Genomic DNA, 26,153 nt, shown 5'->3' with positions numbered 1-26,153 from the left:
AACCAATGTCCATGGTTAGCAAGAGAGACTGACTTGGTGTCTGGGATGCTATGGTGTCATCTGAACAGAATAAATGGATGGTTGAGGCCCCCAAATGGGAAAAATACACTTGTTAGATTGGATTATTATTCCCAGTTCTTCTTTCCCAATTCCCAGTTGGCTCCCTGTTAAAGAATTATACCTCCATATACTTTGCCATTGGCTTTGTTGACACTGTGGAAGGTAAAGTATATCTCCCACTCTTGATGTTGGTCTTGACCATGTGACTTGTTTTGGCCAATGCAATGTTAACAGACATGATATGACCAGAGTCTATAAATGTGCTTGCTTGATTTGGCTTGACCTCTTATGTTTTGTAATCTATTATGAGAAGAACATGTCCAACGTAGCTCCTGGTCCCAGAACAAGGAAACATGTAGAGAAAATATGAACCCAACCTGCAGCCTGCAGCCCAGCCCAGCCAAATTTTTGCCTGAAGCATAGCTGCCCTACCTGAGCAAGAAAAATGAATACTTGTTGTTAGAGAGAGAGAGAGAGCAAGAGGGAGAGAGAGGGAGAGAGCGTTATGCAGCATTACTACTGTGATAGCTGATTAACATATTAAACATCTGTGGATCAAGCTACAGATATCAACTTGGGCAACAGTGGTCTGGAATTTACTTATTTATCATATGTGAATGAATACCAAACTGGCCCTTTTGGCAAGCATTGTGCTGGGCTTTGAGCATCAAATAGAAATAATACATTGAGGGCAATGACAGTCCAGGAACATAACAGATAACATAACAGACCTAAATGACAGTATATAAGGGCAATAGTAGGGCCATGTACAGTGGGCTGTGGCCACACAACATGCCTGGAGGGACTCAGAGAAAGTGACACAGAGCCTGTCATTTGGATCAGGTCTTCAAGTAGGACTTTCTCAGCAAAGGAGAGAAAGGCATTGCAGGCAGAGGGAACAGTGCAGAGGTGGGGCCATTGGAAACCTGAACCTGGCTAGCCACTGTATTGATGACATCTTTCAACCTGCTGGGCTAGCAGAATATTGAGAATTCCTGGGGAAACTAGGTAAACATTACACTGTAAGGGTAGAACTTTGGAGAGTACAAGGAGAAACCAACTTAATTATTTTCCCCACCACCTGCTTGAACCTATTCTGTAGAGCTAGTTCCCTTCTGCCCCCAGGTATGTTTAGGGCAGGTCCCCAGACTTTTCTAGTCATGTGTAGATAATTAAAGGTTTTCTAGTTAGTTGTCACAAAGACGGTATCATTTCAGTAATGAAAGTGTCCAGTTATAGGTGCTAGTTAAAACTTTACATTTCGTTTAAAGTTCTTTCTGGCAGCTCCAGTCTGCTCCAGGTTTGGAAGCTTTAGTGGAGGGTAGCACCTGGTTGGCTTCCTCTTATAAGTAGATTTTTTTTCTATAGTATTTGAGGGCCATAAAGGGAGAGAGAACAGAGTCAGATTGGCATTCAACATCGTTAAAGATGGCATGACAGCCTCACCATGCTTGCATGTGGTAGGCATCTGTTTCTGATCATAGCCACCCTGATGGGGGTCAAGCATATCCCAAGTCCCCACTGGGAGTATGATCTGTTGCTAATAATCCTTCAAAAGGATGCCAACCCAACAGATGTAATCCAAAGAATCAGAATAGGAAGGGAATCAAGTTCAAAGATGGAAATGCTCTAAAAACTCTCTGCAGTCCCCATCCTCAAAGAGGTGTGGTGTGTGTGTGTGTGTATGTGTGTGTATGTGTGCAATTCTGCATTTGCCCTATGGCCCTACTGAGTTTAGTTTCCAAAGATAAACATGCATTAGAGTTAGTTGAGAAATACTTAATTTTTAATCGTTTTAAAATATTTATGAAGAATTCCAGGTAGTCTCCCCAATTTTCAAGAATTATAGTCAAGGAGGGGAGGAGTTAAGATCGTGGAGGGGGGAGCTTGCCTAGTCCCTCGAACACAGCTAGATCAAATCTATTCTGAACAACTAGGAATATGATCTGAGGATTAAGGAAACAATCTGCACAACTGAAGGGAGAGAACGTGGCAGATGTGAGGCTTATCTTAACAAACAAATTAAAGCACACCTAGTTAAAGGTCCAAACACTCCCCACTACAAACAAGTGGGAAAGAGCAGCCAAAATGCAACAGCAGAGTGCACACAGCATACACCAGAAACACTTCCTAAAGTGCCTGGCCCTGGACAGTGTATGACCTCTTTTTAATATAGCATTACTCTGAGGTGCAGGAAATATAACAAGCTTTTATAACACACAAAAGATAGAAACTCAGCCAAAATGACAAGACAAAGGAATTTTCCCCAAAAGAAAGGTGAGGAAGATATGACAGCCAGGGACTTGCTCAAAGCAGATATAAGAAATATATCTGAACAAGAATTTAGATAAACAGTTATAAGACTACTAGTTGGACTTGAAAAAAGCATAGAAGACAGCAGAGAAACCCTTACTGCAGAGATAAAAGACCTAAAAACTAGTCAGGATGAAATAAAAAAATGTTATAACTGAGATGCAAAACAGCCTGGATATAATCACCATGAGAACTGAAGAAGCAGAGGAGAGGATAGATGATATAGAAGGAAAATTAAGGAAATGACAGCCTTGCTGGATAAAGTATTCTTGGCTGCATATTTTTAAGGAAATTAAGAAAAATAATGAAGCTGAAAAGAAGAGGGAAAGAAGACTATTAGATCATGAAGGTAGACCTAGGGAACTCAGTGATTCCATAAAGTGAAATAATATCCATATCATAGGAGTCCCAGAAGAGGAAGAGCAGGAAAGAGGGGCAGATGGTTTATTTGAACAAATCATACCTGAGAACTTCTCTAACCTGGGGAGGAAACAGGCATTCAAGTCCAAGAGGCACAGAGAACTCCCCTCAAAATCAACAAAAAGAGGTCAACACCATAACATATTATAGTGAAACTTCCAAAGTACAAAGATAAAGAGAGAATCCTGAAAGCAGCTGGGGAGAAAAAGTCCTTAACCTACAAGGGTAGATGCATAAGGCTGGCAGCAGACCTTTCCACAGAGACCTGGAAGGCCAGAAACGACTGGCATGATATATTCACTGTGCTAAATGGGAAAAATATGCAGCCAAGAATACTTTATCCAGCAAGGCTGTCATTCAGAATAGAAGGAGAGATAAAGAGTTTCCCAGATAAACAAAAACTAAAGGAGTTCATGAACACTAAACCAGCCCTGTAAGAAATATGAAAGGGGACCCTTTGAGCGGGAAAGAGAGACCAAAAGTAACAAAGACTAGAAAGGAACAGAGACAATCTACAGGAACAGCGACTTTACAGGTAATATAAGGGCACTAAATTCACAGTTTTCAATAATTACTCTGAATGTAAATGGACTAAATGCTCCAATCAAAAGACATGGTATTAGAATGGATAAAAAAACAAGACCCATTGATATGTTGCCTACAAGAGTCTCATTTTAGACCCAAAGATACCTCTAGATTGAAAGTGAGGGGATGGGGAACCATTTATCATGCTAATGGATGTCAAAAGAAAGCTGGAATAACCATCCTTATATCAGACAAACTAGATTTTAAACCAAAGACTGTAATAAGAGATGAAGAAGGACACTATATCATAATAAAGAGGTCTCTCCAACAAGAAGATCTAACAATTATAAATATTTATTCCCCTAACTTGGGAGAAGCCAAGTATATAAATCAACTGATAACAAACTTAAAGAAACTCATTGATAATAATATAATATTAGTGGGGGACTTTACCACCTCACTCACAGCAATGGAGAGATCATCTAAGCAGAAGATCAACAAGGAAACAGGGCTTTGAATGACACACTGGACCAGATGTACTTAAAAGATATATTCAGAGTATTTCATCCTAAAGCAGCAGAACACACATTCTTTTTGAATGCAGATGGAATATTCTCCAGGATAGATTACATACTTGGTCACGACTCAGGACTCAACTGGTACAAAAAGATTGAGATCATACCATGCATATTTTCAGACCACAATGCTATGAAACTTGAAGTCAACCACAAGAAAAATTTGGGAGAACCACAAATACATGGAAGTTAAAGAACATCCTACTAAAGAATGAATGAGTTAACCAGGAAATTAAAGAAGAATTAAAAAAATACATGGAAGCAGATGAAAATGAAAACAAGACAGTTCAAAATCTTTGGGACTCAGCAAAGGCAGTCCTAAGAGGGAAGTATATAGCAATACAGGCCTACTTTAAGAAGCAAGCAAAGTCTCAAATATACAACCTAACCTTAGACCTAAAGGAGCTGGAAAAAGAACAGCAAATAAAGCCTAAAGCCAGCAGGAGAAGGGAAATAATAAAGATTAGAGCAGAAATCAATGATATAGAAATAAAAAAAAACAAACAGTAGAACAGATCAATGAAACTAGGAGCTGGTTCTTTGAAAGAATTAACAAGATTGATAACCTCCAAGTCAGACTTATCAAAAAGAAAAGAGAAAGGACCCAAATAAATAAAATCATGAATGAAAGAGGAGAGATCACAACCAACCCTGAAGAAATACAAACAGTTATAAGAGAATATCATGAACAATTATATGCAACAAATAAGGCAATCTGGAAGAAGTGGATAAATTCCTAGAAACATATAAACTACCAAAACTGAAACAGGAAGAAATAGAAAATTTGGGCACCTGAGTGGTTCAGTCAGTTGTGTCTGACTCTTGATTTTGGCTCAGGTCGTGATCTCAGGGTCTTGAGATTGAGCCATGCATCAGGCTCTCTGCTCAGCAGAGTCTCCTTGAGATTCTTTCTCCCTCTGACCCTCCCCTGCTCAAGAACTATCTTTCTCTCTAAAATAAATAAATAAAATCTTTTTTAAAAGTTAAAAAAAAAAAAAGAAATAGAAAATCTGAACAGACCTATAACCAGCAAAGAAATTGAATCACTAATCAAAAATCTTCCAACAAACAAGAGTCCACGGCTGGATGGCCTCCCAGAGGAATTCTACCAAACATTTAAAGAATTAATACCCATTCTTCTGAAACTGTTCCAAAAAATAGAAATGGAAGGAAAACTTCCAAACTCATTCTATGAGGTCAGCATTACCTTGATCCCCAAACTAGACAAAGACCCCACTAAAAAGGGGAATTACAGACCAACATCCCTGATGAACATGTATGCAAAAATTCTCAACAAGGTACTAGCTAATCGGATCCAACAGTACATTAAAAGGATTTTTCAGCATGACCAAGTGGAATTTATTCCTGGGTTGCAGGGGTGGTTCAACATCCACAAATCAATCAATGTGTTACACCACATTAATAAAAGAAAGGATAAGAATCATATGGTCCTCTCAATAGATGCAGAAAAAGCATTTGACAAAATACAGCCTCCTTTCTTGATAAAAACCCTCAACAGAGTAGGGATGGAGGGAACATACCTCAACATCATAAAGGCCATATATGAAAGACCCATACCTAATATCATCCTCAATGAGGAAAAACTGAAAACTTTCCCCCTAAGGTCAAGAACATGACAGGGATGTCTGCTCTCACCACTGCTGTTCAACATAGTACTAGAAGTCCTAGCCTCAGCAATTAGACAACAAAAAGAAATAAAAGGCATCCAGATTGGCAAAGAAGAAGTCAAATTTTCACTCTTTGCAGATGACATGATACTCTATGTAGAAAACCTAAAAGACACCACCAAAAAATTGCTAGAACTGATACAGGAATTCAGCAAAGTCACAGGATATAAAATCAGTGCACAAAAGTCTGTTGCATTTGTATATACCAACAATGAAGCAGCAAAAAGAGAAATCAAAGAATTGATCCTGTTTACAATTGCAGCAAAAACCTTAAGATACCTAGGAATAAACCTAGCCAAAGAGGTAAAAGATCTGTACTCTGAAAACCATAGAACACTTATGAAAGAATTGAGGAAGACACAAAGAAATGGAAGAACATTACACGCTCATGGACTGGAAGAACAAATATTGTTAAAATGTCCATACTACCCAAAGCAATCTACACATTTAATTCAATCCCTATAAAAATACCATCAACATTTTTCACAGAGCTGGAACAAACAATCCTAAAGTTTGTATGATAGCCTAAAAGACCCTGAATAGCCAAAGGAATGTTGAAAAAGAAAACGAAAGCTGGAGGCATCACAATTCCGGATTTCAACCTGTATTACAAAGCTGTAATCATCAAGACAGTATGGTATTGGCACAAAAACAGACACATAGATCATGGAACAGAATAGAGAACCCAAAAATGGACCCTAAACTCTATGGTCAACTAATCTTTGACAAAACAAGAAAGAATATCCAATGGAAAAAAGAGTCTCTTCAACAAATGGTGCTGGGAAAATCGGACAGCCACATGCAAAAGAATGAAACTAGACCATTTCCTTACACCATACACAAAAATAGACTCAAAATGGATGAAAGACCTCAATGTGAGATATGAATCCATCAAAATCCTTGAGGAGAACACAGGCAGCAACCTCTTCGACCTCAGCCACAGCAACTTCTTGCTAGACATGTCTCCAAAGACAAGGGAAATAAAAGCAAAAATGAACCATTGGGATTTCATCAGGATAAAAAGCTTTTGCACAGCAAAGGAATGTATGGAATGGGGGAAGATATTTGCAAATGACATATCAAATAAAGGCTAGTATCCAAGATCTATAAAGAACTTACCAAACTCAACACCCTAAAAACAAAAAATCCAGTCAAGAAATGGGCAGAAGACATGAACAGACATTTCTCAAAAGAAGACATACAAATGGCCAACAGACAAATGAAAAGATGCTCAACATCACTCATCATTGGGGAAATACAAATCAAAACCACAATGAGATACCACCTTACACCAAGTCAGAATGGCTAAAATTAACAAGTCAGGAAACAACAGATGTTGGCAAGGATGTGGAGGAAGGGGAACCCTCTTACACTGTTGGTGGGAATGCAAGCTGGTGCAGTCACTCTGGAAAACAGTATGGAGGTTCCTCAAAAAGTTAAAAATAGAATTACCCTATGACCCAGCAATTGCACTATTAGTTATTTAACCAAAGGATACAAACAGTGATTTGAAGGGGCACATCCACCCCAACGTTTCTAGCAGCAATGTCCACAACAGCCACAATAAGAGCCCAGATGTCCATCGACAGAAGAATGGATAAAGATGTGGCATACACACACACACACACACACACACACACACACACACGCGCGCGCGCGCGCACGCGCAGGAATATTACTCAGCCATCAAAAAGAATGAAATCTTGCCATTTGCAATGATGTGGATGGAACTAGAGGGTATGCTAAGCAAAATAAGTCAGTCAGAGAAAGACAAATACCATATGATTTCACTCATATGTGGAATTTATTTTTTTTTTTAAAGATTTTATTTATTTGACAGAGAGACACAGCGAGAGAGGGAACACAAGCAGGGGGAGTGGGAGAGGGAGAAGCAGGCTTCCCGCTGAGCAGGGAGCCCGATGCGGGGCTCGATCCCAGGACCCTGGGATGATGACCTGAGCCGAAGGCAGACGCTTAACGACTGAGCCACCCAGGCGCCCCATCATATGTGGAATTTAAAAAACAAAAGAGATGAACATAGGGAAAGGGAAGGAAAATTAAAATAAGATAAAAACAGAGAGGGAGGGGCACCTGGGTGGCTCAGTCGGTTAAGCGTCTGCCTTCAGCTTGGGTCATGATCTCAGGGTCCTGGGATTGAGCTCTGTGGCAGGCTCCCTGCTCAGTAGGGAGCCTGCTTGTCCCTCTCTCTCTCTCTGCCCCTCCTCCCTCTGCTTGTGCTTTCTCTCTCTCTCAAATGAATAAATAACATCTTAAAAAAAAAACAGAGAGGGAGACAAACCATAAGAGACTCTTAACTATAGAAAACAAACTGAGGGTTGCTGGAGGGGAGGTGGGTGGGGGGATGGGGTAACTGGGTGACGGGCATTAAGAGCACTTGATATAATGAGCCCTGGCTGTTATATGCAACTGATGAATCACTAAATTCTACTCCTGAAACTAATAATACACTATATGTTAACTAACTTGAATTTAAAATAAAACAAAAAAAATTATAATCAAGCATTATAGTCACATAATAGATGCTCAGTAAATATTAATTAAATTAACTGCTTAACAGGAAGCGTGCTCAAAGGTGGAAAGATGGTAATAAATCTGATGGCATTTGGGGATTCTCTTTATCATTTGCTCAGCTCTCTGCTTGGCTAAGTCAACGTCTGCTCATCCTTAGAGGCTGCCTGCAAATGTCAGCTACCCTAAGGAGCGTTCCACAAATTCTCTCTCCAGAACGAAGTAGTCTCACAGCACTCAGACCTGCCATGATCTACTCTGCCAACTACACTGTAATAGAGTGATTTGTCTGTGTGTTTGCTGCCCCTGTTCTGGGCTCTCATGTCTCCATCATCTCCATTCCCATAGTGCCCAGCACAGTGCCTTCTCAGGGAGGGTCAGTAGATGGGTTTTGAGTAAATAAATCTTACTGTCCATATATCAAATATGAATGGTACACACTGTTCTCCTCTAACATATCTAGGACTCTATTAGCTATTACAACTTAATGGCCAGCTTTGAAGAACTACCTTTTCCTTTCGTAGGTCAGTTAGCGCTCATAGTGGGCTAGACCTCTCAGCATCTTGGCTGGATGGCTGGCACTGCCCCCCCGATGCTTCCACTCTGTTGGAGAGGCTGGGACAAAATGGAAGCCCTTGGAGGCCAGTTACCAGGTATAGAGAAGCTCTCTTGATTCTTAGTTTGAGAGCTTTGGGTTGAGAAGTGGACATGACCAAGCAAAGGATGACTCTGCTACAGAGAGGGATGCCCACTCATGGGGTCTCCGCATCCTCATCCAAAACTTGAATTATTGTTCTCTAGAGTAGGAGCAGTCCTTGTGAAGAAGACCAGCTGTTGCTAGATTGGCCTGAGGGCTTTTAGAGAGCCTGAGGGTCTTCCATTTTTAGAGACTCCTGGGATATTAAAAAATGGTGAAATGCTAAGTGTTTCCATGCTAACAGGTGACTACTTTAACCTGTAAAATTGTAATTTGTGCTGGTACCGAGGATTTATTTTTAAAATAGTAGGTAAGTACTTCATAGTAGTTCATAGTAGGTAAGTACAGGGACTCTGGAGCCCAGACAGCCTGAGTTCAAATCCTAACCCAACACTTGATTAGCTGAGTGATCTTATGAGCTGTGTGATTTTGGGCACATTATATGGTCTTTCTGTACCTCAGTTTCTAATCTATAAAATGGGCATAGAGTTTTTGTGAGGATTTTCAAAAACGATTTTACTTATTTATTTGACAGAGAGAGAGAGAGAGAGCATAAGCAGGGGGAGTGGCTGAGCTGAGCAGGGAGCCCGATGTGGGGCTTGATCCCAGGACCTTGGATAATGACCTGAGTCAAAGGCAGACACTTAACCAACTGACCCACCCAGGCACCCCAGGTTTTTGTGAGGATTAAATACAAGTCTTAGAAGGGGCCCTGGACTCTTAGAACAGTATACCCTATATAAGTGTCTGTCATTATCGTTATTTTAATGTACTCCAAGCAGTGTCATCTGGTAAGAAGCAGCTAATTTATATGCAAACAATGAATCATGGAACACTACATCAAAAACTAATGATGTGCTGTATGGTGACTAACAATAAAAAAAAAGTTTTATCTTGAATGTCACTTCCCTTCACCGTTGTCAGGGTTATCTTGGTGACTGTGTATATAATTCTTTTGCAGATCATTTCAAAATTCGAAATTTGAGGCCGTTTGTGAACAGAGACCTGGGCCACATCGTCTGTTAGCACCTCTTGTGAACTGGGGTGCTGGCCCTGCTCCTCTGAGTGGTGGATACTCCACTTAAAACCTGCCGTCTGAGGGACAGGTCCCCACCCGCCCCCAGTGGCACACCTCTGGCCTCAGGACTAGGGCTGTGGCTGGACATCCACGATGACAATTTAGAGACTGACCCCCAGCAAAAGACACAGACACATAGGCTGTTAGATTCCATCAACCCTTTGGCTGACCACAAGGGTGTGGCTCTTTAATGATCAGAGGCTGTTCTCTCCCCGTCTGAAGTTCAAAGTGATTGTGTTGCCAGCTGGCCTGGAGCGAGTTCTACATTACTAATAGACTCCTGGCGCGATGCAAAGGGCTCCTGTGCCAGTACTTGCAGTACCCACTGAAGCCTGGGCTAATCTCTGTCCCTAAATATAGTGGCGACTGTCACCATCCAACTTGAGGGTGGTGTGCACTCACCACCTGTATACTCACAGGATTCAAATGTCACCTCACACCTTTGTGTTGCTGCGCCAGCAAGAGGCTGGTATGTAGGAAGAGTGGCATAAAACGGGCATGGAAGTTAAGTAAGTGGGAGCTGGGTTACAGGCAGGGTGCCCTGACCTCGGAGGTCATTCTGAGTGTACTATAACCTTGAAACCGACCCCGCAGACAGAGTTCAAATGCTGGAGCCAATGCCCTGTGTTTAGATGCCTGCTCTTCATTCTGTCGAATCTTGGCCAGGTCCCAGTGCTTCTATTATCTTTTGCCTAGCCGCGGTGGGGTGGCAGTCACAACGCAGAGGTGTGGGGGTGGCTGCCTGGGCCTCTGGGCCTGTGCGGCTGGGGAGCATTGCTGCAGAATCCTCGCTACTCTCCCCCACCGCAGCAGTGAAGTCGCACCTTGGAAGCTTAAAGGCATGAAGTGCAAGTCAGAGGAAGGCCTGTTTTCAGCTAAACATTCCCAATCATTCCCAAGGCTGTGAGCAGCCTTTTTCCAAAATTCTGAGTTGCTGATGCGCCTCATTAGCTGCTAGCAAGCCTGCCGTTACCTTACCCATAGGAGGCGTGGGCACTTGGCAGACTTTGGGTGTGGGATGCCCAGCGCTTGAGTTACTTCTAGGGCAATTATTTCCCTGGTTTCTCTTCCTCCTTTCTCCTATGAAGTACAGGTATAGGCCGGTGGCACGTTTGAGTGCTCTAAGTTCCTAACATGTTTTGCCTGGAGCAGGCAACGAGAGTGACCTGGTGAGGAGGGAAGGGTGGGAAGAGGGGTGAATGGGTTCAGCCTCCTGGGCCTGCAGACGGGGTGCTTGGGCTTGAAGTTGTCGAGGAAGGACAATATTCAAAACTTTTACTGTGAATATTGAGAGAAAGACCTCAGTTAAAAAAAATTTCCTTTAGCACTTATACTTAGTATACAATGAGGAGAAATTCTCTAAGGAAATGGTTTCCAACAATTTTTTTTTTTAAATCAAAGAAACATTTTTTTCCAAGTGAAATCTCATGCTACACCCCAGTATATAAAACTGGAACAACAACAGGAAATCCTCCCTGTTGATATCTAGAGGCGGCACCAACTTTCTCCCCCCAGCAAGCTTACTAGCAGTCACGCAGATTTCCAAAGTCCTCGGTGCTAAGGCTCCTCCTGGTTTGATTTCAAAGACAACTGCCTCATGCCCAAAGCTCCCAATTTGATTTCTCAGACTGGCAAGGACCTCTGCGGGTAACGGAGTGTCATCAGTGGGCCTTTGATGCAGGATCTCTGGGGCCTGGGCATTTTATCCTGCATGATTCAGGCAGTGAGAGATGGGTGCGTGGAGATTTGAGGTTCCCCTCCTCATTTGACTTGGTGTTGGCCAGTGCTTGGCAAAGATTTGTAATTTGTTGAATCATCTGTCATTGGACAAATATGCATTGCACTCCTTCTTTATGCTGCCAACCTCCCTGATCTACCTCAAGGATTTTATATTCCAAAGTGGGAAGAGGAAAGAAATAAGGAATAGCAAGCAAACAAAAAGGACTATTTCTGTTATTGGCAAATGCTCTGAAGAAAACAAAGCAGGTTAATGGGATGGGAGTAAGGGCTGGAGGGTAGTTCTGTAGACTGGATACTTAAGGAAGGCCTCAAAAAGGAATGACACTTAGGCCGAGACCTGAATGGTGAGAAATTATTCAGCCAGGAGAAAACCTGGGGGAAGAGTATGTGCAGCATGTGCACAGCCCTTGAGGAGCGGCATGCTTGGCTTTTCTGAAGAGCAGAAAGCTGGCTAATGTAACAGAGACCTTAGTGACTGGGGGGAACAAGATTTGGGGGCCTGTTCAGATAAACCGATGTGGGGTGTTTGGGTTTGAAGATTAATGGGACTGCAGTGTAGGGTTTTCAGGTTTTCTCCCCCTCAAGCCTCACTCCCTTCTTCAAGTGTTTGGATTGCCATTTATATCCAGAAGATGAACAAATTTATCCTTATCTGTTAATAATGTCTCCTAATTAACAACTAAAACCTACAAGTACCCCAAATTGGAAGAAGAGTGGGGTCTCAAAGGAACCAGAAATGCTAGCATTCATGTAATAAATACTAATTTCTTTTAACAGAGGAGGGTTAACTGTAATCATTATGTACACATTACAACCCCTGCTCCTTACCGTGTAAAAGAAGGCATGGAATTGCTGAGGAGGGACTCACCACCATTGGCCAAAGCATGCAGAGGGTGGTAGGGAAAGGTGCAGGGCCTTCTTTATTATACCAGGGGCCATCAGGCGTCCAACCCAGGGCCCGTCCCCTAGAAAGCCCCTAGACTCTGCAGAGAATGTTCCAATACGAAGAAAATTCCCTCAGCAGGACCATGAGATGGGGGGGGGGGAGCATAGGCACCTATTGGGTCCTCAATCCCTGCAGCCATCTAGCTGATAACATCACTGAGCCCTAGGTCCGAATCCTGAGCCTTACCTTTTCTCAACTCCAGTCCATGCTCCTGGCTTCTGCTTGAACTGATATCTTAAACAAATGGTATGCATTTCTTTTCCTGACTTGGGTATATCCACCAGGCATGTCCTCAGAGGACCGAATGAAGCATGAACATTTAGTGAGCCATATTACCTTCCCAAATGAGGACAAGAGTTACTTGTAGGTTCCTACCAAATTACAATTTTAAAAAATTGCTCCAGTTCTTGATTCATAGTATTAGAGCAGGAAGGGTCAGCGAGCTCACCCAGAGCAAAGCATCTTTCTAAACTACAACAGTTCTTTTTTTTTTTTTTAGAAGTTTATTTATTTATTTTTTAAAAAGATTTTATTTATTTGCGCGCACGTGAGAGAGTGCATGCAGGGGTGGGTCGGGGGAGCAGGGGAAGAGGGACAAGCAGACTCCATGCTGAGTTTGGAGCCCCACTTGGGGCTCCATCCCATGATGCCAAGATCACGACCTGAGCCGAAACCAAGAGTTGGAGGCTTAACTGACTGAGCCACCCAGGTGCCCCTAAATGACAAGGGTTCTAAAGGTACTTCTCTTTCAAAAGCATTCTGTGCTCGGTATAGCTTTCCAGATGATCTAGACACCATGGTGCCAGGCCTTCATGGCGTGACTCCTTTATGCTGCAGTGGCCTCATCTCTTCTCACTCCTCCCCATGTTTCCTACCATACCACGCTGCTCCACATTCTCCTGGCATGCCTGGGGCTGTCTTCCTGCCTTTCTTGCTAACCCTTATCCAGATTTATCTTCCTGGGATACCTACTCAACTCTTAGGACTCCCCTGGGCATCACTTCCTCTAGGAAGCCTTTCCTCCTCCCTCAACATTGGATCAGATACCTCCTCTGTGACTCCCTGGGCTGCCGCACCCCCACGCTGGAGCACAGGGGCTGTCTCCTTGTGCATCTCTTTCATACACCTGGCCTCCTAGAGGGCAGGTTTCACCATTTCATTTCTGTAGCTTCCCAGGGCTTCATAAGTGTCTGTTTGTTTTTGAGAGAGAGAAAAAGAGAAAGAGAGAGAGGGAGAGAGCATGAGTGCAAGTGAGGAGGGACAGAGGGAGAAGGAGAGAGAGATTCTTAAGCAGGCTCCATGCTCAGTGCAGAGCCTAATGCAGGGTTTGATCTCATGACCCCGAGATAATGACCTGAGCTGAAACCAAGAGTCAGATGCATAACTGACTGAGCCACCAGGCACCCCATTAATAAATGGTTTTAAATGAATAAATGAATGAAATATAATTATTTCCTATAGTCCTATTGAAAATCTCTGCAGCTACATTCATATTTATCACTTCCTGTGTATCAATTTTGGGGTCAGGGAAAAAAATATAGTCCTTATGTCTATAAAAGGCCTTGGAACACTGAGAAGCTATCTTGTAGGACTTATTTTTTTCTGTGATATATTTTCCTTATATCAGATAATTACTGATTTTCCTTTCTCTGATGCACACTGGAAAGAGTATCTTATGACTACAATTTTTTAGAATGTCTCCTAGGGTATATTTCCCTAGTTTTTGGACTGGGATTTGAATCAATAGTAGTATCAAAAACTCTTGTAATTAGGTAAATATAACATTTATAATTAATCTCAACCACATGTAACAGATATCATCAACACAACACTGGCTTAAACAGAGAGATTTATTTCTCCCTCATCTAAAAGAAGTCTGGAAGTTGGTTGGAATCTACATTATAGCAGTGAGAACTTAGGTATAAATTAATAAAATGTAAACCTTCCAGATAGCTGTAAATTAAAAGTAATATTATCAAAGGGTTTTTGTAAAGATCTAATGTGACAAACCCTGGCCTGGCACAAAGTAAATATTCAATAGATATTAGAAAAAAATCACATCTATTATATTATTACTGCTAGTTGTTTCCTCTATCAGTTCCTTTTTTAGGTTTGCTACTTTCTAGTAGAACTGATAAACTTCCAGAGATTTGTAGAATTTTCCAGACATAGCTGGAAGGCATGCCTGTGCCCCTATTTACTGTAAACATTTGTTTTAAGCATTCTTTTTTTTTTTTTTTAAGATTTTTTTTTCCCTGCTTGGCAGGGAGCCCCATGCGGGGCTTGATCCCAGGACCCTGGGATCATGACCTGAGCTGAAGGCAGATGCTTAATGACTGAGCCACCCAGGTGCCCCTGTTTTAAGCATTCTGAGATGAACCCTGACACAGCAATATTATATCCTCCTGTCCTCAAGGAGTCCTGTAGAGGCCATGCTTCTTGGGGAGAAATAAGAGTTACAGGAGTCGGAATGGGGCCCTACCACCTTGGGGCCGTGCTCTCACAGCTTACATAAATAGCTACCATTGGTATCCAGGGTGGTGGGTTACATGATTCTGGAAAAAGCAATCCCTTATTCCCTTTGATTGGAATTTAGTAATTAAAATAAGATGGCCCAGTGTACAATAATTCGTCTGGATAATGTTTTTAGACAAAGTATTCAAAGGCAGATTCACTTACTTTGTCTTTTTCTGGGCTCTCCAGAAAGAAGGGCCTCAGATAAAGGACGTACATGATATTTCTTTACTAGGGATCGTGAGCCCAGGGAGCAGGATGGAGAGACAAAGAAAGTGAGGCAGGAAGGGAGGAAGATGGAATGTTACAGGGTATAGGAGGGTAGGTTACTGAGTTGGTTGCTGCTAATTGTTTGATCCCAAGGGACCATTATGACTGTCCTCCAAGAACCAAATAAATTCTGTATCCAAATAGTCCACTGGAGAGAACAGGAAGAATACATTCACTGACTTCTGCCTCCCCCACACTTCCGTGTTGCACATACATGGTGGGGTTTCATGGCACACAGACCTCTGGGTCAAAGGGAAGCCCCAAGGCAAGAAGAAGGAAGTATGGAGTGCAGGGGAGGCATGTCTTTTGTGTGTGTGTGAAATTACTCAGAGGCCACTGTTGTGTTGGTCTGTGCAGTGGCTGGAACAAGAGACCAGTGAGGCTGACAGAACGTGGAAGGGCACTAGGAAGTATCTGACAATCATTCATTCAACAAAAAGTTACCACAGACCTGCTAGATTCCAGGTAAAGAGATAATCGAGATGGTAGTTTGACAGTGACCAAGACAACACAACCTTTACCCTCAGGAAACTCATCTGGGTTGTTAAGAGCTTAAAAGGAGTTAAGTACTTAACATAAGGTCTATTAAAGAACTGCTCAACTGTTGTCAGCTGCTGTTAGTTTTATTTTGTGGCACTGCTGAAAATGGGTATACATCTGGGCTAGTTCCCAGAGATCTCTGTTGGTGACGGGCTCACAAGCCAAGACACCAAATGATTCTGCCTTTTTAAAAAAGATTTTGTTTATTTACTTCAGAGAGAGAGAGAGAGAACACAGAGGGAGAGTGAGAGGGAGAAGTAACTCCCTCCTGAGCAGAGAGCCCGATGCAGGACTCGATCTCAGGACCCTGGGATCATGACCTGAGCCGAAGGCAGATGCTTAACCAACTGAGCCACCCAGGCGCCCTGCCTTTTTTTTTTTTTTTTAAAGATCTATTTATTTGAGAGAGAGCGCAGAGAGACAGTGAGAGAGAGAATCTCAAGCAGATTGCCCACTGAGCCAGAAGCCCCACTTGGGGTTTGATTTCAAGACCCTGAGATCATGACCTGAGCCAAAAATCGAGAGTTGGATGCTTAACCGACTGTGCTACCCACGTGCCCCTGATTCCATCATTTTTTAAGGGAATAAAGTACATGTATTATTTATTATGCTGAATAATTCTGACTGCTAATGAGCAATCTGTAGAGAGCATGGTGAGGCCATGGAAATACCTTGCTCCTCAATAAGATTTTTCTTTTTATCTTTAACGTTTATTGAGGATTTGTACCCAAACCAATCTATATCATAATGGTTACAAACTTTCCAACTCCACTACTCCTTGTAGTGCATTACATTTACAACTTCATCTGATGGGGGGTAGGGGCCCAGAAATCCTCTACTCAAAATAATAAAACAATCTGGAAACTGCTATGAAAACACAAGACCAGTGAAAAACATCCCATCTTTTCCAAGACTTCCAGGACTATAAATTTAGGAGGTACACAAAAAATTAAAAATGTATCATGCAAAAGAAAATCATGCTTTTGGCTTTAATCGTACTTTGAGTTCAGAACATTAACCATATTTGCATGTGATGAATATGGTCTAAATACAACAGCTGAAGAGTTATATACCATTTTAAATTCAACAGATTATGTATTTGATGGGGAAGCAGTCTTAAATCTTTTTAAGCAGCAGAAATATACAAAAAACTTACAAGTGGAAATAATACTGGCCAAGTGGCCTGTGCTTTTAGCCAGGAGCTAAACCATAGATGTCTCAGGTTACTAAGAAAAAACACAAAACAACATTTTCCAAATTAAGAATTATGTGTTTTGGGGAGGGCAAGAGAGAGAATAACAGCTTATTCTTTGGCTTACAATACTCAACAGTTCGGAGTCATTACACTTACAACCAGAAGGGAGCAACTCCTAAGGCAGTTTGTGTTCTGAAGAGGAAAAGGAGCATGGAAACAAACTTTGGCTACTTCTTTACTCAAATCCTTCACAATGCTCAGCTGAAGACGTTCTCACTTACATGCTATTATGGTAATTTCTATTCAGGAGAGTAGACATTTGGTAGTTACAAAGTTCTCATTTAATAAACAACATAATTAACATTTTGTTAATAAATGGTGTTTATACTGGAATTAATGATAACTTGTGAAATGTTTTTCCATTTTTAAACGTAAGCGTCTCCATGGGGTGCCTGGGTGGCTCAGTCGGTTAAGCATCAGACTCTTGATCCCAGCTCAGGTCTTGATCTCAGGGTTGTGCGTTCAAGCCCCGTGTTGGGCTCCATGCTGGGCATAGAGCCCACTTAAAAAATAAAACAAACAAAGAAAAAAACCCGTAAGAGTCTCTATATCCTAACCCACATATCCCACACTAAAGCAGGAACCTTTGGGGGTCTGTGGGCAATCCACCAGTCTACAACCCACCAGTCTACCAGCCCTGTAAGCAGGAAACATGGAGTATGTGGAGGTGACTGAAGTTTGCCTGTCAGTGTGGCTGACTGTAGTAACCTTTCTACCCTCACTTACAAGCACAAATGTGCTCTTTCCCCTAGTATTCTAATCTCATTGGAGGCTTTTTATTAATACATTGTTCCTCTGAACACATGGGCATACCATATTGGGAAATTGCAGGAAGGGAGCAAGAAGCATGTACTCATTTTCCCTTGTTTTTCTGGAATCCAGGCTGTTCTAACATAAAACTGTAGGTGAATCCAACCATCCATGTCCACAGGGAGACCTCTCCCATGGACCACACACCACCAGACACTGTAAGTGTCTTGTGGTGATTCCACTGCCTCCATCTTCCTGGCCCTGGCTGCAATTCTGGTCCAGGAGGCCAATACAGCCTCTGGGCCAAAGTTGTTACCACAATGGTATGAACTTCCTCAAGAAGAGTGGTAACTCTTCAGATCAGACACCCCCTCCTCAGGGTCAGGAGCTACCTCCAGAGGATCAGTCCCCTCAGATCACATCTTTATCTTGGACTTTTCCAGAGATGTTTTCCCCTTGTCCACTTTTGATTTTCTTTACGACCTTGTCTGCATGTTGGCCTTCTTGGCTGTGACAGGAATATTCTTCTGATTTGGGTATTCACAGAGTCACTTATGTGCTTCTAGTTTCTGTCTCTGGTGCTCAGCTTTAACTGATAGCACCAGGCCCACACAGTGTCTCGGTGAAGCAGGTTGAATGGTGGTAGTTTACAGGGTAGTGGAGACATGGGTGTCTTCTTCTGGTTTTAGGCAGTTGTTGTGTTGTGTGTCCTCCTGTGGACAGGAAACTTTGTACTCCTCCACTGATCTTTCTTGTTCGGTCCCCTTCACTGAAGTTCTTTCTTTTTTTTTTTTTTTTTTTAAAGATTTTATTTATTTATTTGACAGAGAGAGACAACAGTGAGAGCAGGAACACAAGCAGGGGGAGTGGGAGAGGGAGAAGCAGACCTCCCGCTGAGCAGGGAGCCCGATGTGGGACTCGATCCCAGGACCCTGGGATCATGACCTGAGCGAAGGCAGACGCTTAATGACTGAGCCACCCAGGTGCCCCTTCACTGAAGTTCTTGATAAAGCTGATGTGCTTGACTCACTCGAGCCTGCTATTCCTCTCATTTCCACCAACACGCATTTGAATTTGAGAGTTATATATTCTTCCCCTGACTCTCTGTGGAGTTCCACTCTTTACCTTTTGTGTTCTGCATAGTCTGAAAAGAGCTGATGCAAAGAAAATTCTTCTGACTTCTGGCTCAAGATTGCTCTTTTAGAAGTTTCCTCCCACTTCCTGCCACCCAAAGGCACTCTTGATTCCATCATTCTAAAATGACGTATATTCACTATTAGAAATGCAATAAGTCAGATGTTTCACCCTAGATAAAATAATTTTCAAATCCTTAGAGTGCTAAAATGAGGACAAAAAGAACAGCTGGACAGGTGCAACAGCCCTCAAAAGGGAGTTGAACTGTAGGGAACTGGCTTTAAGTGATGTGGCCTCATTCCCCTAGAATACCTTACAGAGTGATAGGAACACAGCTGGCCATCACATTTTCCCTGAATGATTGAACCTGGCTGGGATAAGGATATAAATTCGAGTTTGAATTCAGAGCTTCTGCTGACTTTGTAGAACTGGAGTTGTGCCCCATTCTCCCTCCCTCTGTGTAGCCTAGACTTCACTCAAGGAGATCCACCCTGCAAAGAACATGGTTTATGGAGCCATCCAGACAAGAGTTCAAATTCTGGTTCCCATTTTCTAGCAATGTGATCTTAGACAAGTCACTTAACTTCTTTTAAATTTCCTGATTTATATATGGGGGTTGTTGTGAGCTTTATTAAAGGAGGTAAATACTTAACATAAGGCCTGTTAAAGTAAGTGCTCAATAATTAGTAGCTATTATTATTAGTTTTGTTTTGTGCTAAAAATGCATACTACATCTGTTAATGTTTCTTTCCAAGGGATCTCCACCCTGTTTATAAGCCAGGGATGAATGGGTTGGTTATAATGAGTTAAGTTCAGCTTACACAATTGGAAAAACATTGGCTTAACCATGGTACAAATTAATTTCTCTCTCATTTTAAAGTCAGATCATAGGCTCTGCTCCACAAAATCCCCAGGATCTGGGTTCCTAGTCTATTGTGTCATCTCCATTTTCAAGATCACTAATGGTACAAGATGATGGCTGTTTTCATTCCAGCCAATAGGAAGGAAATTGAAATGATAAAAGGGTGATGCCAACTGATTCTTTCCCCCCTGCCATCCCATTTATTAAAGAAACGGTAAGAAAAGATACAAGCAGGAAAAACACAAAACATCCTTTCACATCAGGCTGAACGAAGCACAGTGATAGCTCCCCTTTATCCCCCCACCCCCCACCCCAATTCCCATCCACATCAGTTTAAATTTTGAGGTTCTTTGATTGGGAGTACTAGTGGAGAGGGAGTTAGACGAGCTGTGGAGCCTTGATTCTGGCCTCCTCAAAGTCCCAGGAGAAGGAAGCTGCAGGCCCAGTCAATCAAGCAGAAATTGTATTTGGTGGGTCTTGAAGTGGTTGCCCACCTCCCTGTTCTGTGTTCAAGCCCCCAGGGAAAGGTATGGCAGTAGAGAATGACCAGGTCCAAGCTGCCCAGGTCAGAGCTGCTGAAGCACAGTCTGTTCACCAATGCAACATTTCTAGAGAGCAGTGAGCTGATTCTCCAGTGGTGAGCAGGGGACTACATATGAATTGGGACCTGCAGGCCAATGTATCCCTGAGGAAAAGTCCACATGAACAATTCAAGAAACTAGTAAGAAACAAGGGGCAGAAAGCTGTGGGATAAAAGCACAGCAGGCTTCTGGAGGGCTGGAGATCCTTTCTCTCAAGGTCAGGATCATTCCCACCTGCTGTTATCCATCTCCCACATATAACATTTCACCTTCAGTCAAGAAAGCAGAGGAAAAAGATGGCTCATCTGAACTTGAGCCCCAGCTATGTACTTCAGACTGTAGCTCTGCATCTACCCTTACTTATAACACAACTCCTGCCCAGAACCATGGTGCCTGAAAACCAAAGTGTCCTGGAGAAAAAACGGTGTTTAAGGGGGTAACATTCCATTTGGGTACATTGCAGCCATTGGACCCCTGGTCTGGGGAAAGCAGCTGGGTTTGTGCCAGGGAGGCTCCCCGCTCTAGGAAACGGGACCAAAGTTCTTGCTTATAGGGCCATTCATCCTTGGAAAGGAAGCTGGGTTTAGACCCAGGGTCCCAGATGGCCTAGCAAAAGGAGCTGGGTTGATACCCACAGGGCCTGCTGGAGAAGAGTCCAGGGGCCCAGGAGCTGACCTGGGGAAAGTAACCTGACCAGGGCCTAATGGGCCAGTAGACCTTGGGAAGGCAGTGGGACTTGGACCCTACAAGCCACTGGCCCTTGGGAAGTTAGTTGGGTTGGGGCCTGGTGGCCCAGAGGTTCTTGGGAAAATTGCTGGACTTGAGCCCTGGATGCCAGCAGACCTCTGGAAGGTAGATGGATTTGAAGCCAATGTGCCAGAGGACTGAGAGAAGGCAGCTGGATTCAGGTCCCCTGAACCTGTCCTCCTTGGAAAGGGATTAGCATTTACCCCCATGGGCCCAGCTGACCTTGAAAAATGAGCTGAATTAGGACCTACGGGGCCAGGAGCCCTGGACATGGATGGATTTGGCCCTGGAAGGCCAATTCCCCGAGAGCCAGGACCTGAGTTTGGGCCTATGGGGCCAGGTACTCTTGCCATAGAGGATGGCTTGTGCCCATGTTTCCAGAAGCCTGTGAGAAAGCAGCTGAATTTGCTCCTAAAAGACCTACTGCTCTTAGAATGGGGGCAAGATCTAGGCCTTGAGGTCCAGCCATTCTTAAGACCAGATCCTGTGCCCAGGAGGCCACCCACTCTGGTGTCCACATTAGGACCTGGGCCCAGGCCACCGGCCCTTGGGTTGGGTCCAAGGACTGGGCCCAGGCCACCTGTCTTGGGCTGGGCCCAAGGCCTGGGCCTGGAAACATACCCGACCTCGGGGCAGGGTTTGTACCAATGAAGCCTGACCTCAGATTGGGACTTGGTCCTGGTCCCAGGCCAATGGGCCTAGGATTAGGAGGACCATTCCCAGAAGTCAACAGGACACCTGCTCTCAGGTTGGGCCCAAACTCAGGGCCCATAGGGCCGCCACTTCTGGGGTCAGGACCCGTTCCCAGGAGACCACCTGACCTTGGGTTGGACATAGGACTCAGCCCTGGAAGACCCCCTAACCTTGGGTTAGACAGAGGCCCTGGACCTGGAAAAACCCCTGCCCTAGGGTTTAGAGATGGATGTGGGCCTGGGCCAAAAAGGCCACACCGGGCCTTGGGAGAGAAACTGCACCTGCGCCAGTGGGGTTCATTCCTCTTGGAAAAGAAGCCATGCCTGGGTCACGAGCACCAGCAGGGAAAGGTGCTGGATTTGAAGCCAATGAGTCTGATGAAGTTGGAAAAAGTGATGGGTTCCTTGGAAATGGGGCCAGATTTCCACCAAGAGAACCAGTTGCCATGAGGAAGGGATCAGAATTCATGCCCAGCGGGTGGCCTGTGTTCAAAACAGGACCCCCCTGTGGTCCCAGGGAACCGCTGAGCCATCCTCGAGGTGGCAACTGAGCACGAGTCTAAGGAGTTGGCCGCTCTCAAGGGAAAATCCGGGGTTCTTTCATACTTTCTTGCGAACGTTGGTGATAATGGGCTTGGGGCGAGTTTTGAAAAGGATCTTGTTTTTGATGAGTGCTGTCACCATGTACCGGGTGCCAGTCTTTCAGCCAAGCTCATCACAGTCCTGCTCCCCAGGAGTGTGTTTGACAAGAACGGCAAAAGGTTTCTCCAGATGGATGATTTTTCCATACAGGATATGATGCCCCACGATCAGCACAGGGATTCCCTCAGTGGTGTGATGTAGGTCTCCCAGGAGGTTTCCAGCTAATCCAGTGCTGTAGCGAGCCTCGATCTCCCCCTGTAGCTCCATCAGCACCCATTCTGCCAGGCCTCCAGCCCCAGCACTGGAAATAACAATTTGCACCATAAGCTTTCCCTGTCTTTAAAAAGCAACTGAAAGTAAGCTGCAATGGTGGCCGCCGATTGCGGTGCTGTGCAGCCAACGGGCGACAACCGAACCTGATGCCAACTGATTCTTAAAATGAGTTCCCGGAAGAATCTACGTTAATTTATGTTTACATTTCATTGACCAAAAAGTAGTTTCATGGCTTCAAATAGCTGCAAGGGAAAATGTAGCATTTACTCTGGGTAGACACGTGTCCGGCTAAAATTGCTATTACTATGGAAGGGGAGAAGCCAAATGATAATTTGAAGCCAATTATCATTCTGTGGCACAGAGAGCCACTCTCAGGAGCAGCCAGAGTGGGAAGAATCTTCGGACTCTGATGGCTTTTGATGGCACAGGGGGAAATAATTAATAAAGTGGTTGGTGCTGATAAATTGGATTTGCCTTTGATCTTATCAAGAAAATATGATCTGGAAGTGCTCTGTCCAATGAGTTAGCCACTAGCCGTATGTGACTCTCGAGCATCTGAAATGTGGCTCATCCAGCTGGAGATGTGCTATAATATATACACTGGATTTTGAAGACTTAGTATAGGAATGTAAAAAAACCTCAATTTTTTTTACAGTGCCTACATGTTGAAATAATATTTTACATGTACTGGATTAAATAAAATATTACTGAAATTAATTTCACCAGCTTAGTTTTACTTCTTAAATTTAACAGTACGTATGTGGCTTGCATTATTTTTCCACTGTCCCAAATCTAAAAGAGCCTGTCTCCTCAGGCAGGAGATTCTATATGATACAGAGAGGGCTCACATGATTAAATAAATGACTAAACGAATGATAAATTCTCTAACATGGGACTCAGAGAGCAAGATTCTGGTACCCTACCTGGAACTGTTGTCCAAAGGAGGTGGTTCTGTGTTCTTTGACCTTGACAGGCTTGTCCCCACAAGGGACAGATGATAATGTCACCAGTCCCTAAGAGCAGCCAAGTGACCTTCATCTCATGCTCTGGCTCTACTTCAGTGACCCACTCTACAATTCCATTTTCAGGTTACCTCTAGCTTTTCTTTTCTTTTTTTTTTTTTTTTAAAGATTTTATTTATTTATTTGAGACAGAGAGAATGAGATACAGAGAGCATGAGAGGGAGGAGGGTCAGAGGGAGAAGCAGACTCCCTGCCGAGCAGGGAGCCCGATGCGGGACTCGATCCAGGGACTCCAGGATCATGACCTGAGCCGAAGGCAGTCGCCCAACCAACTGAGCCACCCAGGCGCCCTACCTCTAGCTTTTCTATGAATATTTCCACACAGTGAGAAACTATTAAGCCAAGTGATCTGCTTGGATGAAATGACATTTCTGAACTTCAACTTAAAAGACTGGAATGCTAATAATGAGAAAATGTATTTGCCGTCAGAGTCTTTGCATTTTTTCCCTTCTTCTTGTCAAAGATCCTTAATTATCTAGGACATTGGTGCTTCAAGTATGGCCTGTGGACCAGCAGCATCAGTATGACCTGGGAACTTGTTAGAAATGTAAATTCTCTGGCCTCACCCCAGACCTAATGAATCAGAAACTGGGGGTACGGCCCAGCACTTGGTGTTTTAACAAGCCTTCCAAATGATTACTGCTGTTAGCTCAAGTTTGAGACCCATTAGTTTAAAGTGATAGTTTTCTTAAAAAATAGATCATCTCCCTAAGATGTACCTAGTAGGTTTTTTTTTTTTTAAGGCTTATCCTGTTTAATGTAATATGTCATTAAAGGGAAATTATGCAGGAATTATTATTACCTTTTGGTTATAAATAAATGTGATGTCACATTTCTTGCTGGCTTCTGAGTACAATTTGGTAAGAAAAAGAGAGCTTTGAGAAATATCTGAAAAATATAAGGTATTGGAGGTTATTTTTGGGTATGAGTTTCCTTAGCCTACCTCTTCTTCTTCTTCTTTTTTTAAAAAAGATTTTATTTATTTGACAGAGAGAGTGCTCGAGTACAAGCAGAGGGAATGGCAGGCAGAGGGAGAGGGTGAAGCAGGCTCCCCGCTGAGCAAGGAGCCCAATGGGGGGCTCAATACCAGGACCCTGGGTGCATGACCTGAGCTGAAGGCAGACGCTTAACCGACTGAGCCACCCAGGCACCCCTCTAAGTGACATTCTTTATTTTCTCAGACAGCTGTTCTCACTTCCCCACTTTTAATCATGTGAACAGTTTTATCCTGTAAAGTCTTTCCCCACTCCTAATCCCTTAATAAGTCTGCGCTTGACTCTGCAGATACCCGAACCCAGTTCTTCCAAGGCACAGGGTCTACAATTCCACTCTTGAAATATGATGCATGATTACAGTTGCAGCTAGCAGCAGTAGGAAGAATGTAGGGCACCATCCATCACTAAACTTGGGAACCTGCAAAAATGCCAGGCACACAGACGGTGGGCCAACCTCTTTGCTTGCTGACCAGTACCCCCTCAACTCCACTCCAGGGGACTGGCATTTGCCCCAGAAACTCTTGAGTACTCTCGCCTTTCTTGAACTGCTGATGGAGTCATACCTCAGACTCCGGCACTCCTGTCAGCAGATCGTACCTTTTGGGGTAGGGATTAGGTGGGGTAGGGGTGGGAATATTACTGGATCTGAAAACTGATGCCTGGCCCTTACCAGCTCTTGCACAGGCAGGCATCAACAATGTGTACGGAGTTTTATAGTTTCCAAGACACTTTCAGATTTCATCATTTATGAAGCAACTTCACCTCTCTGAGAGGGGAGCAAGGAGTTACCATCATCAGTTTTATAGATGAGATAACAGTTCTGGAAGGTTGCCATCTTTTCCCGGGTACCTCAAACAAGAAAAGGCAAAGCTGAGCTTATAGCAAGGCTTTATGTAAACTTGACCTTTGGTTTACCATCTCTTCCTTGCTGAATGGTTAAAATCTCACACTAAAAACCCCCAAGGGGCATCTTAATGGCTTTGTTCGGTGAAGATTTGATACAATGAATGCATTTATGGAAAACACGTTTGTATTCAGATTACAAGTGGCCATCACATCCATTACTTTATCTAGTTTCTATAACAACCTTACCTAGATGCTTTTGTTATTCTTGGTTTACAGCTGACAAAAAACAGGTTGGAGTAAGATGGGTAGCTTGCTCTACTCAAAACAGAACCTCTGCCCACCACATTCAGCTAACTCCTCTCTGCTATAAATTCTAAACTGCAAAGAAAGGAGATGAATGCAGTAAGGCAGGTATCTCAAACCATTTCTGTTTTATTTTTTACCTTTTTTTTTTTTTTA

At 43.3% G+C, this 26,153-nt stretch overlaps 2 pseudogenes; both read right to left on the bottom strand.

The window, feature by feature from the left end:
- Nucleotides 1-17,912: 17,912 nt before the first annotated feature.
- Nucleotides 17,913-21,693, bottom strand: LOC110589456 (annotated as a pseudogene).
- Nucleotides 21,694-22,516: 823 nt separating this feature from the next.
- On the bottom strand, nt 22,517-22,957 carry LOC110589607 (annotated as a pseudogene).
- Between the last annotated feature and the right edge of the window lie 3,196 nt (nt 22,958-26,153).

The sequence above is a fragment of the Neomonachus schauinslandi genome, chromosome 6 (assembly GCF_002201575.2).
Source record: "Neomonachus schauinslandi chromosome 6, ASM220157v2, whole genome shotgun sequence".
Classification (NCBI taxonomy): Eukaryota; Metazoa; Chordata; class Mammalia; order Carnivora; family Phocidae; genus Neomonachus; species Neomonachus schauinslandi.
The sequence above is the reverse complement of the archived record's forward strand: the minus strand, read 5'-3'. Positions and strand labels throughout refer to the sequence as shown.